Source organism: Bidens hawaiensis, unplaced genomic scaffold, assembly GCF_021521415.1.
Source record: "Bidens hawaiensis isolate Kalapana, Puna unplaced genomic scaffold, B.hawaiensis_p1.1 tig00020531_1, whole genome shotgun sequence".
Taxonomy (NCBI): domain Eukaryota; kingdom Viridiplantae; phylum Streptophyta; class Magnoliopsida; order Asterales; family Asteraceae; genus Bidens; species Bidens hawaiensis.
In genome coordinates this window covers 177,454-181,878 of record NW_027493142.1, presented here as the reverse complement: position 1 = coordinate 181,878, position 4,425 = coordinate 177,454, and positions in this window count along the sequence as shown.

Below are 4,425 nucleotides of genomic sequence, written 5' to 3'. Positions count from 1 at the left end.
CACTTTATACATGTTTATTGTGTTTCAGGTCATAGGTACTTAACGCGAATAATTTGGATCTGTACGAGTACAGGATGAAGACCCGAGATGTCCAGCACGAGAACAGAGATAGAAAACTGAGTCTGCTGAGTTAAGCAACCCATCACGCTACGCGATGGGTGATGAAGGTAGCGCGATGCCCATTAAAATTATTAAAAAAGCGTTGACTTTGGTCCATCGCACTACACGATAGGTCCCACAGTCAGGTTAGTTAGGGTTTGTGGTATATTACGTTTTGGACAACCTAACTCGACATTATTCAGTTTCAAGAGCAGTTTTAGAGGGTAAGAGCAGCCTACCATCAATTCCATTCATTTCAAGGCCATATACATGATCTTTATCACTCAAATCGAAGACCGAGAGATGCCGAGACGCTGCTAGTTCCTCGAGTCATACCCCGGATGTATAGTTAGTTTGTAATCTTTCAGTTTTTCTCATGTAATAAAACAACTAATTGTAATTGTCTTGATGTTAATCTATGAGTATTGATGTTTAGTATGTTCGTGCATTCAGTCGGTTTAGGTTTTTGTCAATCAGAATGATTAGTTTGTCGGTTGCTATAATAATTGCTCATAGGATTGTATTGACTAGTTAATTGCAAGGAAGCATACAATTGCCGTTAGTTGAGTCACATTGGCAGGGACAGTTTGATAACCAGTGTCGTGTGTTAGCGATTGTGGATGCCTAAGGTTTAACTTGTTAGTCAGTTTGTAGTTGACATAAGATAATTAATCTGTTAGGGTGCATGAGATTATTTTTAGTTGCTTACTTCAATTCCCGGGTGTGATTTGCTTTGTTTGTTGATTAAATCTTCCTTACTTGCTTATAATTAAACCTAATCAATTGCTAGTGTGATCAGCACTGTTAACTAAGTTACTTCATAATGTTAGGAATCGGTTTCGCTTTACACTGACCGCATACTCCTCGTAGTTCGACACCCTACTTACCCTAGCTTGCTTAGGTTATTAGGACACTGATTTAATAGTTTTTTGACTAGATAGCGACAATGTAGCATCAAAATAGTGCCGTTTCCGGGAGTTAGTGTGCTTAGTGTTTTTGTGTTAATTTATTTCTTTGTTTAATTTAGTTTAATTTAGGTTATTTTTATTTTTAGTTTATTTTATTTTGTTTTCCCATTTTACGTAGGGTGTGCTGTTTGTGCAGGTAACAGGTTTATGCGTACCCGCCATTTAGGGAAAAATTCCCCACTGATTTACGAGCCAGAGATTGAACGTATAGCTTGGCAGAACCGAGCCCAGATCAGAGAGTCAGATATGGAAGGTTAGAACGAAAACCAGAATCAAAACCCACCTCCTGAGAACAATATCTTCCAACCCGAACAGAATCCAACAAATAACCAAAATCCACCCAATAATGACCAGTTGCTACCAATAAACACAAATCAACAACCACAAAATTCAGCCTAACAATCCAGAAACCAAACCCGAAAACTTGACAAACCTGGGTCATCAGCCCAATACAATACCCCTCGTCACCGACAACCAATTATCAGAGATTTAGATCATGTTAGTATTCACATTAATTACGAAGAAGAGGGGGATCAGGAGGAACAAGAATAGAGGAATGATGGTAGTAACGAGGATGACTGGAGGGTTAGAAGGAATGATGGGTTTGAGCCGAGAAATGAAGAAGAGGTTTTTCAGAATAGGGAGGTTGAGGAACCGGTTAGGGTGAGAGGTGAAAGGTGGAGAAACCGAGACAGAGACGGTATTGGAAGATTTCAGGAAGAACGAAGACAGCCAATTCAGGTTAACAGGGGAGGTTTTGAAGAACCGAGGGGTAGAAGAAGGAATTACGGGGCCCCGGTTCAGGGAGTAAACAGTCTGTTCAGAACGGCTATTTCGGATGGTGCCTCACCGATTATCCCACACGTTCACGTACCGAGACAACCAACATTCAAATCCCGTCCATCCTATATTAATATTGTCCCTCACTTTCACGGGATGGTGTCTAAAGACGATACATATGATCAGGAAGAGGTTCGGTTGCGATTGTTTCAGTTTTCATTAAAAGATAAAGCCAAACACTGGTTTAATCTCTACCTATGCATAGTATTAAGAACTGGGGTGAGATGCAGCAGGTTTTCCTTAACGAGTATTATTCACAGTCGAAGACTAGAGAATCCCGGATTGAGATTCGACACTTTTCATAATTACCGGGTGAGTTGTTTCATGAGGCATTTACTCGTTTTATGGAAATGATTAGGAAGTGCCCACACCATCAGATTGAGTTGTGGGAAGTGCCCACACCATCAGATTGAGTTGTGGGAATTGGTGAAGTGTTTTGTTGACGGGTTGACATATGAGGACAGAAAACATTTGAAGGCATCTTCTAATGGGCAGTTGTTGAAACAGCCTGAGGAGGATGACTGGGATTGTTTGGAGTTTATGTGTGAAGATTCCAAGTCAGAGGCAGCTGTAGAACGAAGACGAAAACATGGGGTCACCAGATCCGTTAAATAAGCCTCGAGTGAATCAAAGAGAATTGCAGAGATGGAAAGAGAACTCGCGGGTTATAGACGAGAGAAAAAGAAAGAGGTTAGCAATCAGGGTGAAGTTCCCGGTTTGCACAGAGTGTGGTGAATTAGGGCATAAGACAGATGATTGCCCCGGGTTTGACAACGAGGAGTATCCTAACGAAGAGAAATTCAGTTACGTGTACGGAGATTTCAAGGGCCAAGGGTTCAATTCGAACACTTATCACCCGGGCCTGAGGAATCACCCGAATTTAAGATACATGAACGCTTCAAGTCAGTCGAACCCAAACTTTCAGGGATCCAGTAAGAACCGACAGCAGACCAGCTACCGCTAGGGCAGTTATCAGTAGAGTTCGAACAGTCAGAAGAAAAGTCTGGGATATAAAAAATATGGTTACCAGGGTAACAGTTCACTTGGTAATCAGAATCAGGACCAGCAGAATGGCAGTTCAAGTAATTCAGACGAGTCGGTACACTCGAAGTTAGATGCGTTGTTGAAGATCGTGACAGATAATCAGAAGAAAATGCAAAAACAGTTCCAGTTGACGGATAAGTCTTTAGAGGCGATGTCGAAGCAGATTGGTCAGCTCGCAGCAGATATGGCGAGGTTGCAGAAAATGCAGGTCAGTTACCGAGCGACACCACAGTGAACCCACAGCACTTCAATGTGAGTTCGAAAAAGCACGTTACTTAGGTAAGTATTTTAAGAAATGGGAAAAAGTATAATAATAAGGTTGGGTTCCACCACCGCGGGTTGATGGGTTGGTGGAAATCATTGATGAGATTGTCTTCAGCGATGACGAACCAGAACTGGTTTTAACTGAACATAATAAAAATGAAATTAAAATTAACGTACCGGTTCTGAATGACGATAACAACCCTAAGGACAAGGGGAATGTTAAAATCGTTCCCTATCCTGATGCTTTGTTGTCACCAAAGAAGGCGAATATGGCATCTAAACGGGGCCCGCAATAGGAAAAAACGTAGGAATCGTTTAGACAAGTTTAAATTAATATTCCTTTTTTGATGTCGTAAAACAAGTTCCAGCCTATGCAAAGTACTTGAAAGATTTGTACACACAAAAAAGGAACTGAAAGATCCCTAAACAGATTGATTTAACAGATAATATGAGTGCAATTATTTTAGGTGCTTTTCCACCCAAGCTACATGATTCGGGGCGCCCATTATATCCATTCATGTGGGTGATTTTAAAATGACACAGGCACTCCTAGATCTTGGAGCTAGCATTTGCATCCTACCGGGAAGTCTATACGATCAGTATGACTTCGGTCCGCTTCGGGCAGCCGCTACCACGGTTGTTCTAGCTGACCAGACACCGAAACTTCCTCGGGGAATGTTACATGATGTGATCGCCAAGGTGGAATACTTTTACTTTCTAGTTGACTTTTTGGTCCTTGGTTATGTTTCGGGTGAGAGAACCAAACAGCCCACGGTTATACTCGGTAGGCCATTTTTGGCCACCGCAAATGCCAAAATTGATTGTCGAACTGGTAATGTAGACTTGGCATTTGATAACCATAAGCTTAGACTTAATGTTTTTACACACGTAAATAATTCTCCGGTTGATGATGAATGCTTTAGGGTGGACATAATTGACGGGTGCATTCCACTATATGACTCGGACGTGGAGGCGGACGGCAAAACAGAGACGTGCTTTATGTTTAACAGGTTACAAGTGGAAATAGATAAGCAGTTGGAAGAGGAGGAGAAGAAGCTGGACGTTGCAGCTTTGCGAGGTTATCGACCACCATGGTCAGTTCAGGTTGAACCGTTATCCGAGAAGATCGATACCGGGTTGAAACCATCTTTACATGAGGCACCGAAAGTGGATTTGAAGGAGCTACCGAGGCATCTGAAATACGCGTTTT